This window comes from Callospermophilus lateralis, chromosome 2, assembly GCF_048772815.1.
Source record: "Callospermophilus lateralis isolate mCalLat2 chromosome 2, mCalLat2.hap1, whole genome shotgun sequence".
Taxonomy (NCBI): Eukaryota; Metazoa; Chordata; class Mammalia; order Rodentia; family Sciuridae; genus Callospermophilus; species Callospermophilus lateralis.
In genome coordinates, this window is record NC_135306.1 from 98,635,767 (window position 1) to 98,647,872 (window position 12,106).

Sequence of the window (12,106 nt, forward strand, 5' to 3'; positions counted from 1 at the left end):
ATTAGTATAACTAGGTAGTTAAAAAAACAAACATTTCTTTCTCTCAGTTCTGGAGGCTGGTAAGTCCAAGACTAAGAGATGCCCATGGACCCTGTGTCTGGCACTGACCAGTTTCCTAGTTTGCAGATGGCTGTCTTTTCCTTATGTCCTCACAGAGTAGAGAGATGGATCTTTTAAATTTCATCTCTTCCCCTTTTAATGCGGACATTAATCCCACACTAAGAACCTCACTTCCTGACCTCACCTATAACTATTCACCCCTTAAAGTCCCCACCATCATTCTCAGGTTTAGGGTTTCAATTTATGTATTTTGGGGGGAAGCTAACATTCAGCCTACAGCAGAATGCAAACATCCAACCAAACATAAATGAAGGAGGAAAGCAAGGAGGAGGGGGAAATAAAATCAACTCACTATGAAAGAGAAAGAAATGCTAAGAAGCAGAGAGGTGGGGTGGGGGTTGGGGAGTGGGGAGCAGCACAGGGTCTTCAGCCAACAGCCTCAGTCTTGGTGGCCACTGACATTCTTGTTCACCATGGGGCGGCAGGGGGAGGAGAAGGAGATGATGGGGTGGGAAGTGGTTATTTAGACAGCCAAATCCAAACATGTCAAATTCACTCTCTTGTTCCCACTCTCCTTGGGAAGGGGTTCAGATGTGCAGGCCTGCTGGCCCTCTGCAGAGCCTGTTCAACAATTAAGATACAATACTGCTCTGCTCAGTGTGCATGTCTGCCAGGCTTGCAACAGTCTGGGGGCTGAGGTCATTGTTTTGCTCCATGACCACGGCAAACAATTTTCTGGGGGCTGTTTTGCTTTAGAATAATTTATTATATCCTTCTCTTGTGGCTAATTTCCATGTGTTCCCTTGTATTTGAAGAGTGTATTCATCACTGTAAAGTCGCTTTCCAATTCATGGGCTGAGTGCCTACAGAAGTAGAAAGAGAATCCATTTCTAAAGGCCCTTATTGGTTTCAGTCCCAATGAAATTGGAACTTGACTCAACCTCACAAACTTAAGGGGAAGGGGGCCTACTTATTTTTCTAGAAAGAATGCTTCTAGATTCTCCTCTGTCCTGTGTCTAGGAATAATAGGGGAGCTGAGCTTGTTAGCCACGATGTGCCCTCAGACCCAGCACCCTGCACACTTGAGTATGAAATGTGACTGGTTTCTGTAGCAAAAGGGCCCACCTTAAAACCCTGAGTGAGGACCTGAGTAGACCAAGTACATGGTACATGGTAAGTAAACGAGGGCAGAATGAGCGAATGAACGAAGGCCAGGGCATGCTGGGAAGGAGGAAGGAGTAAAAAGAAGAGTCATACTAGGAAGGAAGAGAGAAGCGGGCTCTCCCAGTTACGGGAGTGCTTGGCTTGGAGGAGCAGCTGAAAGCACAAGGCTGTCAGGCAGTAGACACCTGACTTGCCCGACCCAAGAAGATCTTAGAAAATCAGTCACAGTGGGAAATGCTGGCATGGAGAAGTGAAAGAGGGACAAGAGAGACCAAAAATGAGGGGGAATAGGCAGGGATATCTTTATTTGTGGCTAGTTATTGGGGAGAGCAAACCTGCAGGAGAGCAGGGTGGAGAGAGAAACTGCTCATGGTCCCCAAGTTAAAGGGGAGAGAAGTTCACATTTGTCACAGAGAGACCATTGAATGAAACCTTTCCCTTGAGCTCTCGGTTAATTCTTGGACATTTCATGAAGTAGTTTGCATTATTCTTCAGCACAGAAAGAGACTGAGGATGATTCTGGGCCTGTCAGACTGAAAGGTTTTTCTCCTTTCAAGATGGAGTGGACACTCAGAGTGCAGATGAAATGCTTCCTGCTATGCACCTGTGTGGTGTTTGAAGATAAGGGTGATGTGTTACCTTGGTGTGCGACGTTTGTGTTGGCACATGGTTTTCTATTTATAACTGATTGGAAATTAGTGAGTAAGGCAAGGGTGCTTGTAATCAACTTAAAGGTCAGCAAGGACAAGTGAGGTAGAGAATTATAAAGATCGCTGTGACTCTTGGAAGATGGTGTGTATCTTGGTGTCAATTTCATAAACATGGGAGTGAAAATGTTACCATCTGTTGTAGCCGTCTGTGAAGCCAGCAGAATTTTTTGCTACTGAAACCTTAAGCACAACTGTCCTAGCTTTCATGAGGAGGGCATGGTGATGAGTCACCGGCTCCGTAGAAGTGAAGAGCACTGACTTTTGAGATACAAAGGTCATCTTTTAGCAAATAAAATGAATGAAGTGGAACAATTTGAGACATTTCATTGAAACTCCAACCAAAGCAGCTTTTGGCTTATCTTCCAGAATAAGCCCTTCTAGGCATAGTAAATATAATTAATGGGGAATGGGGCAGTGATTTAGGAATCAAATTTTACATTAACTATTAATAATTAAGTTCTCTTCCCAGGGCTAGCTTCTTAAAATTTCCTGCCCTAGATCTCATATTGCAAATGGAGCCAGTAGTTTCATTTGATACACCTTGGTGCCCACCAGCTATTTCCTAGGATTCAACTGTCTTTTCTGCAGTTGAAATGGAAATGCAAATCTGTAAGGAGAATATGGAAATTTACTCTTTTAAGCTAGCTACATGTCAGACATTACAATAGAAACCAATGAGGTGACATGGAGTTTAAAAAGGATGCTTCAGAAATGAAAATAAGCTTTTAAATGGGCAGTGGAAATCAAGAGAAATTGCAAAGCTACCATATAAAAAGAACTCATTAGGAGAAAAAGTCAGAACAGCCTAGATGATGTGACATGTAGGAAGAAAGAAACCTCAGCTGTATTCAGAGTGGGGTGGGGGTTGGAGGACTAAGACAGACTGTCTTGTGTGGCCAGCCTAGGAATCAGAAGGGTCCTAGAAGCAGTGGTTGTGTTGGTTGGTACCTTGGGAGGTAAGGTGGGGAGGTGTTCTTTCCAGCTTATCATCCTGGAAAATGCTAGAAGGTGATGGTACTATAGACATCCTCTTCTGGTTCCCCTACAGTCTCATCCTCCTCTCCGGTTGAACCACTGAATGAGAGAGTTCCTTGAGGGTCCATCCTAGTTTAACCTCTACCCATTCTCTACTTTCTTCTAGGACAATCTCATTTCAATTCAACTTCAAATCCAACTTACATATCAATGACTCTCAAACTTGGCTCTCCCCATTCTCATCCTTGGAGGTCTAGATGTGTACATTTAAATATTTAATTTTGAGTGTCCTCAAATGCAAACATGAAAATTCAGGAGTTTAATTTGAAGCCAAACTCATGTTACTCTCCCCACCCCAAATTAGATTCTATTGTAAGCTCAGTGAATGACCAGTATCCTTGTATTCTGCAAGCCAGGGTGTCTGAACATCCTTCCTAACACCCCATCTCCCTGTCTGTTCATTACTTCTCTAACATTTTTTTTTCAAATCCATTGACATCTCTTTAACTCCACTGACTTTTTGGTCCAAATTACCATTTCTTGACCCTTCCAATCCATTCTACATTATCAATCAGAGTAATTGTTGTAAACAATGAAAATCTTTCAGTAGTCTTCCACTGGTTTTAGGTGACTAGCAAAACCTTCATGGCCATGACAACTCCTGGTGGCCCAGACTGTAGTCCTCCAGCTGTCTCCCCAACCCTTTCCCTTTGGTCCTTCCCTGCAGTCCAGCCATGCCCCCATCTGTACTCCAGCCACACCCTCTCCAGTGCATCATTCTTCTCAGGAAGTGGGAGCCTTTCTCCAAGTTATTCAGGCACTTGAAGGGCTGCCTTCACCCCATCATCCCTTATCCTTTAGATCTCATCTCAAACACCATATTCCCAGCCCACATAAGATCCCTACTATATACTTTCATTATAATATGTGTACTTCCATTCATAGGGCTGGTGAAAGGCTAAGCCAACATTGTGAACTCACTTTGTGTCAGTCTTCTCAGGTCTCCTCGATGGATTATTAGATCTCTTCTGCTCCCATCCCAGCCACCATGGCTGGACTTTGTGTCCTCACTTCCCTGAGCCAGGGTGCTGCAACAAGGTTGCTCAGTATTGGTATGCAAATGTAAGGACTGGACTCCCTATTTATGCAGAAAACCCCTTTGTGTATCAGTAGAGAAATGCTGCCACCATGGTGGCCACTTGAAGCCAGTAGCTTAGAGAGGGCAGAGGGAGCCCTGCAGGCAGCAGGCTCAGGACAGCCCTCTCTCTCTCCAGGTCTGTGGATCAATGGCTAATGACCACCATTTCTTTCTTTCTTTTCTTTTTTTCACTTGGAGCATGCAAAAATCCTGGGAACTGTGTTCAGAGTTGTAACAAAAGAAAGAGGGAATCCTAGATACAATCTCCACCTGTGTGTCAGCAGAGGTGCTCAGTAAACAGTCTCAGAAGACTCAGAATGGTTTTCCTTACATGGGGATCTCTGTGTACAGTGCGGACCAGGATGACTGAGAGCACAGAGGACTAATTGTTACCAGTCAAAAGCAGCTCCTCAGAGATTACAATGTAGGCCATGGCATATTCTACTATGAAAGTGGCAGCTATAGGGCAGGTGGAAATTTTGCCTGAAATCAGCCTTGTCTTTTGATGATACATTTTAAATGTGTCAATCATTAATATTGATTGCAGAGAGAATCATCAATTTTGGAGACTAAACCTGTATGCTGAGTCTTATTTTTTTTCAATAATTATTCAGGAAGGTTTCCATTAATTTTTACCTGATTCCTTCCTCTAATGACCAATAAAATAAGTGTTTGTCCTTATCTATAAAATAATGATGCTTCAAACAAACAAACAAAACAATCAGTCAATGAAATGAATCAGAGCAATCTGGGTGGAACCCTCTGTGGAGCTTGGTTACAGGCTCCAAAAGAGTAGGGATGGCATCTTTTGATTTTATTTTATTATATTTTTCTGAATCCTGGCAAGATACTCTGAACACAGGAAGAACTCAGTGCCCATTAAGCCAGTGAATTCAAGTTAAGTCTAGCCTGGATGGATGGCCTGGAAAGGCTTTGGAGATTCCACTTGTAAGGGACCATCCACCAGTTTTTCCATCCTTTTTGTTTGTTTGCTGGTTTTTGGCTTTTTCAAAAGAAACCATCTTCTTTTCATGTGCAGAGAGCAAGTTAAACCGGCCACAGGCTGGTGTGCTGGAGGGGCCCTTCGAGGGGAAATCTAGCAGGGAATAGAACATTATGCATGAAAGGTAGTTGGAGCAGGAGGACAGAGGCAGCCAACAGGTATCTGTGACTGTCATTGGAACTAGTGATCATGAGGTGGAGGTGGGAGACAGGGGGTGAGTTGGATTTCATTGATCATCACACAGAGCCATCCAGCTTTCCAGATGTTGCATGCGTGTCACACAGAGTAGCAAGCGTGTCACACAGAGATTTCCCTTTGAAAGTGAATGTTTCAAGGTCCTTGGAAAGATTTTTTTTTTTTTTTCTCTTGCAGATGCTGCTTATTCTAAATGGATGTGAAAGTAGCTATCAAGGTCAAGGCCATGTAGCTGGAAGGCTTTCTCTATGTTCTTAAGTAGGATTCAGGTAGTCTGCTCTGCAGGTGCAGGAGAGAAGTGATGTAAGTGGACATAGCCCATGGTTGGTGGCACTTGGAGGGGTCCTTGAACCATCTGATCAGCTTCTATGCATAAGAGGTGTGTGAAAAAAACTTAGGATGAATTTATGCAGAGTAGCTCAGAAATACCCCTGAGTTGACCACTTATAAATATTTTAAAAATATTTAGAATTGTCAGTGGCATTGAGATCTTAAATGACAGGGTTGAGTACAACTAAACTGAGCAACATAGAAAGTACCCCCATGTGACCTATGACCTCGGACCCCCAGGATAAGGGAAGTGCTATGTCTCTAGGCCCACACCATCTCAGAGTGAAATTGCATTTTGGTCATTCTCTGAAAAACAATCTTTCTATTGCTATCCACTTTACTTGGGATGAAATCCAAACTCTACTCTGAGACTCCCAGCCGTGGGCTGAGTCCCCTCTTCCTTCTTTCCTTTCTCCCCAGGACTGCAGCAGCATCCCTGGACACTTTTCGGTTTACAGATACACCCTGATTCTTCCACCTAAGACTTCTAAACACATGCTGCTCCCTCTGCCTAGAATCACTATCCCTGGCCATTTTGCCCAGTGAGGACACTCCTCCTCATATTTCAAGTCCTGTCAGGCTCTTGAGAGGGCCAGCCCCTGCCATATTTCCTGCTCTTCTTGAGCTCAGTCCCCTGTCTGTGTCTTTCATATTCTTTACTATAAACTGTAATTCTTTCACTTGTTTTTCTGTTTCTATCTCTCCCTACTCCCCATCAAACAGTAAATTCCATGGAGGTAAGAGTTTATATCATCTATGCTAGGGTCTAAATATCCCCCCCAAAAAAATAATTCATATGTTGAAATCAAACCCCTAATGTGATAGTGTTAGGAGGTGGGGAACTCTGAGAGGTGATTAGGTGGTGAGGGTGGAACCCTCATGAATGAAATTATTGTTCTGATAACAGATACCTGAGGGAGGCTTTTTTTTTTTTTTTTTTTTTTTTTTGCTACACAAAGTCATGAAGAAGCTAGCATCTGTGAGGAACTGGCCCTTGCTTGACACTGCATCTGTTGGTGCCTGGATCTTGGACTTCTCAGCCTCCAGAGGATAGAGCAATACATTTCTGTTGTTTATAGATTACCCAGGCTGAGGTATTTTGCTATAGCAACTCTAATGGACTAAGTCTTGGACACTACTGAATCTACGATGTCTATTCCTGTTTCTGGAACATAGTCGGTACTCAATAAATATTTGTTAAATGGTGATATGTGTAGGAAAAATGAAGCAATGAGAAGTCAGAGATGTTTGGGACATTATATGGAACTGCCTATCTTCCCTTCCCTTCCCTTCCCATCCCTAGCCCCTGCTTCTCTTTTTGGCGCTGAGGATTGGACCCAGAGCCTTGCACATTCTAAGCACAAGCTCCACCACTGAGCTACAACCCCAGCTGGTCCTCTGTTTTCTAATGTATGTTTTTCAACCTTTACCATAATGGAATGCCGGGCAGAGCTTCACTGGGCCCAAAGGAAATGGTAGGATGAACGGCTATTGGATTAATACCCAGGTTCTTCTGTGGTGTGAGATTCTGGGAGACAGGTAAACAGAAACAGCTCCCCCAGAATTCTATCCTTATATACAAAAAGGATACGAGGACCCCTGAGGATGGGGCAAGTTGGTGTGGAGTATTGTAGCCCCGGGGAAGGAGCAGAAAGCCTCTGCCAGTGCAGCTCTTGAATGAGAATGACCCAGGGAGCTGCAGGAGCCAGTTCTCACCCATCAGGGTGCAGTCAGGGTACAACTACTTGCCCTTCTTTCCCAGCTGTACCCATGGATAAGAGCCAACGGGCTCCCCTCTGTGAGGGGAACAGATGGTGGGTGAATTCCTGAACGGCCTTGGTTGCTCCCTTCTCCAGGTAATTACACAGTGAGGAAACATTATTGCCTCTAAGGCTCAAGTCACACAGGGCTGGCTGCAGTCTTTCCATGAGTTTGTTTATTTTAAGAGGCCATTTGGATTATAATGGTGGCATCCGGGGAGTGCACACAGAGGGATCCTAAATGCATGTAAATGTCAACTATTTTCTTACTATAAGCAACCTCATCCCACTCAGTCCTGGCTCTCTCTACTTAGCTGTTACCACTTGATAGAAGGATGAAGTTCAAAGCACATGCTAAGGCACCTAGATTCTCAGGCATTTCTCCCCTGGGATTTAGGCCCTTTGCCTCTGCCACAGGAGCCAAGGTTATTTGAATAGCAGCTTCAGAGTAAAAGTAAATAGTCCCTTAGCGGGATGGGGGGAGGGGGGGCGGGAAATCTCTATATCCAATACTGCTTCCTAGGCATTTATTTATTACTCACAAGTCAACGAGCCTTATTGCTGAATTCTAATTGTGTCTACAGAGACATCTGTGGTGAGTACATCACTGCTGGCCTTCTGACTGGCGCAACTGGAGCAGATCTTCTGGGTCTGGATGCGTTTTCTGAGGATGATGTTCTGATTTTATATGTGTGTCTAGTTCTCTTTTCTAAACTGCGATTCATGCTTGACTGGTGAATATGTCCATTTAGGGTTTCCTTCCAGTTCCCCATCTCCCAACATTATATATCTCCATTCTGAGTTTCTGACCCTGAAAAGCATTTTCAGTGCAATCCCAGGCAAGGCACAGACCCACAGGGAGATGGCCGGCTACTCCCAGAGCTTCCTGCCTGTGTGTCTTATGCTTTCTGTCACCTCCAGGAAGGCAGTAGCACCCTCAGAGTCACCTGGGGTTTTTCTCCCCTGCTGCTGACTGGGGGGCTGTGCACCTGCTGTCAGCTTGGTCATGTGTGCTGATTGCTTCTGGATGGTTACAATGATGGGTAGATGCTGGAGAAACGTGGAAGACAGGACCACACTGGATCCCCCGTCCTCTGGCTGATAGCAATATTTCTTCTCATTCTAAATCAAAGCCTGAAGGGCTGCTATATCTTTCCAGGCTAGTCTAAGTAAGGAACTTCTAGATAGCCAATTTGTCCATCTGAACTCTTAATATTGTCAGTGGGTGACTGGAGCAGAAGAAAACTCCACCGTCAAACCTCTGCCAGTGGCATTTTCAACAGAAAATTTCAGTCTTCATTAGAGGTGTCCTGAAATCCTTTGCCAACATTAACTATCACATCTTCCTCTGACCCCTCCCCAGGGTTTGGCAATATCAATCATTTTCCAACTTTTGCCATGAATATACACCATTATAAAGTGGATATTTTGAAGTTACTTGTTACATAGAAAGTGTGGATCATGAACATTTAACATAAAGAAGAGTTGGTGTGGAGTATTATAGCATAAATAACATAAAGTTATTTTAGGGCAGAATGAATGAGCCCAATGCATGAATCCATACTGTTTGCATTGTCTGCATTTGTTGCCATCTTGAACTGTGTTTTCCTACAGAGAATGACACCTGAGGCAGGAGTCTCAAACTGGGTCTGTCCTTTCTACCTTTGCCCATATATCCATCTCAATGCCGATCCAGATGTTGACACTCCATTTTTAGATTAACAAAACAAGAAGAATCAGTTTGCTCAAACTGGCAATGCATTTGAATGGGAAACCAGTGACCATTGATTTTAAATGAGAAAGAGCTCTATAAGGTCAAATCCTCTTTATGGGCACTAAATATTTAGCACTAAAGTTTTAGCCATGTAATGGTGTGTTTTTTCCCACAAGAAGATTGGCAAATCCTATACAAGGGGAAAAAACTCGACAGCAGTTTAAGGAGATGTCATTAGTAAAAAACCAAGCCAAGCAGTATAAGTGGTTTCTCCCTGAAAGCAATTCTTCCTCGTCTAATCTCTTTTCACAGCTCATTTGTTCTCTGGGAATCAGAAAAAGGTGTTTCCTAATTATCTTGCCACAGGAGAACTGAGGTGGCGGATGGAAGCCAGAGCTCTACAGCATGGCCCAAATCTGTTTGATGCCATTGGGAGAGATGAGGCTCTCCTTACTGCTGTGGCTGGAGCCCAGTGAGTGGCCATAGACATGGGGTATTTATGCAGGACGATGTCCTTCCACATTTATTTGGGAGATGCTTGCCTCTCATCTGTGGCCTTAAGCAAATTTAGGGAACCTCTCTGAATCCCCTGGTAATAAGGGGCCATTGAGACTTCCGTAGTGCTTTGAGAATTGAGCATCCAGAAAAAGTGCTACTGCTGGGCACTGGGTGCTCAGTCACCAGTACACAGGCAAAGAAGTTTCCAAAGAATAGTTTTAGAAGACAATGGGCAACTTTTTCTTTTTTTCTTTTTAATCAATATGAGCAATAGAAGTTTCTGTGGTTCTTACCTCACATAAGAGACAAGGTAGGCCACGGTATAAGAAGAATAAATGAAGGTACCCAGTTGTTGGATAAGAAACAGAGAAGGTGCTCCCCAGGCATATAGGGGCTCTTCTCCTTCTCCTCAATCATAGTTAACTGCTTGAGCCAGGATCTTAAAGCAACTTAAGGAAATGGTGGAAGCGGGCTCCCTGGTTGTTCAGATGGCCAACAGGGGAAACATCTGAATGAGAGAGGATGGGCAATGTCTTTTCTGCCCTGGCCCAGAAACAGAATCTTATGGGCAAAGGTGTCAACACCTAGAAGGTGTAAGATTGGAAGAGAGAGAAGAACCAGAGGATCTTTTCAGAAAGGAAGGACATAGAAGTTAAGGCAGGAAGTCAGCTTCCTAAATGTTCAGGATCTGACAAGTGAGCTATCATTTGGGGATTTTGTGGATACTGAGGCCTGCGGGAATTACCAGTGACCACATCTCAAAGCCTGGCTCAGCTCTCTGTGGTCCATCAGTAATGACATGGACTCACAGCCAAGCAAAAAGTACCATGACCTATAAGTGCATCGTGTGCAGGAGCAGTGATTTGGAAGTAACCAAATGAAACACTGGCCATCGTTAGATTTTTGTGTTGAATAAGTCCATATTTATTTAAGAACTTCCAGAAAATGTTTTGAAGAACTTTTCAAACTTTAGTTAGATCGTCTGGTCACCAAGAAGGGGATTTCCTTGGGATATGAAGTTCATTTTTCTTGCATGTAGGTGGCCATGATGGAAATCAGAATATGAACACTGGAATTAGTATTTTATGAATCCCATTGCACATCAGCTCTGATCTGTCAGGGAGCTTTAGAATAGGAACATATTGGACACTTTGTCTTCAACAGACTCTTTAGCTTCTACATTGGCTGAGAGGTATGACTTGGCTCTGGTTCATTGAAGTCACTGGCAGAATTAAAGAACCCCAGAGAGATGCTTTAATAGCCAGTTGGGGGATGTTTCAGAATTGTAAATGGAGGCAGGACCAGGACACTGTCTAGCCATGTGACCAACTTCCCTGTGGCTTCCTTGCCTGCCAGCCTCATTGTGGGGTGTAATCTGGGGGTACTGAGTGTTTCTGACTAAGACAGACTTCATATCTGGCAAGGGGTTGTGCAAGTAGTCCTGCTCTGAAAGCCTGGGATCTGGCTAGACAGGGGTAAGAGAGTTCCAGCTGCAGCTCCCCCCACACCAGACACCCAGTCTTGGCAACTGGCTCCCTGCCTTGGACTCCTGATTGTATGCAGCTCCCCCACTGGGGTTCTTTTGGCGGCTTCACTTCCCTTTCCCCTGAGGGGGGATCCCAGCCCTTTCCCCAATCCCTGCAAGATCTACTTTACCACAGAAGGATGCCAACAACCACAACCCAGCCTCCTGTCCCTGGTGGGAAGAGCCCTGCTTGCCCACTGCTATGCTGGTCCACTGCTCCAGATCCAGCCCCAGTGCCAAGCTGAGTTGGGTAGCCCATGAGATGTGGTTCCTGTCCCAGACCACCTTTTTCCTCTTCTCACCAGCCTCAGACCTAGGACACCAGTGTGGGGGAACGTGGGCCTGAGATCTGCAAGATGTCCCCTTGTTCTATCTTATTTCTGCCTCACTGTGGTTCCCAGGGAAGGTGCTTCAGTTCTGGAACAGGAAAAGGCTTCCACTCTCAGAGAACAATGAGAGCTATGAAGGTCATGGGAGAATCCTGCAGAATTCTGTGTCTGGGAACCTGTGAACACCCTTTCCAATTAATCACAATTCTGTTTTTCTTAACACTTGCTTGGCTGGCCTGACAATTTGTACTCTATGAGGCCAACAACCTTCTTTTTTCTTAACATTCATCCACTTCCCCAATTCTCCCCTCCCTCACCACCTGGTCCCAGGGCCAGAAGAAGCAGCCCATTCATTCCCAGCTCCCCAGGCATCATAATCGCCCAACCACCCTATGAGAGCCCAGCCTGTAGCAGTGAGGTTTTCAGCACCAGCTTGAGACTTTGGTTCAGCCTGGACTTGACAGCAAAGCTGCCTCTATGGTCACCCATCACTTTTGCTTCACAACCCATTATTCACCTTGATAGCCAAAGTGTGCTGAACCCTGAGGTCAGTGTTTGGGCAATAACGGGGCAGATGCTTACTTAAAATTTTCAATGTTTTCCTATCTCTCTTTTTTCTTTTCCTCTCTGAATCCCTTTGGGTGGGGAGGCTGAAGCTTTCTCTCAGGCTCTCTGAGGTGGTGAAAGAAAACTAGGGTGAAGGTT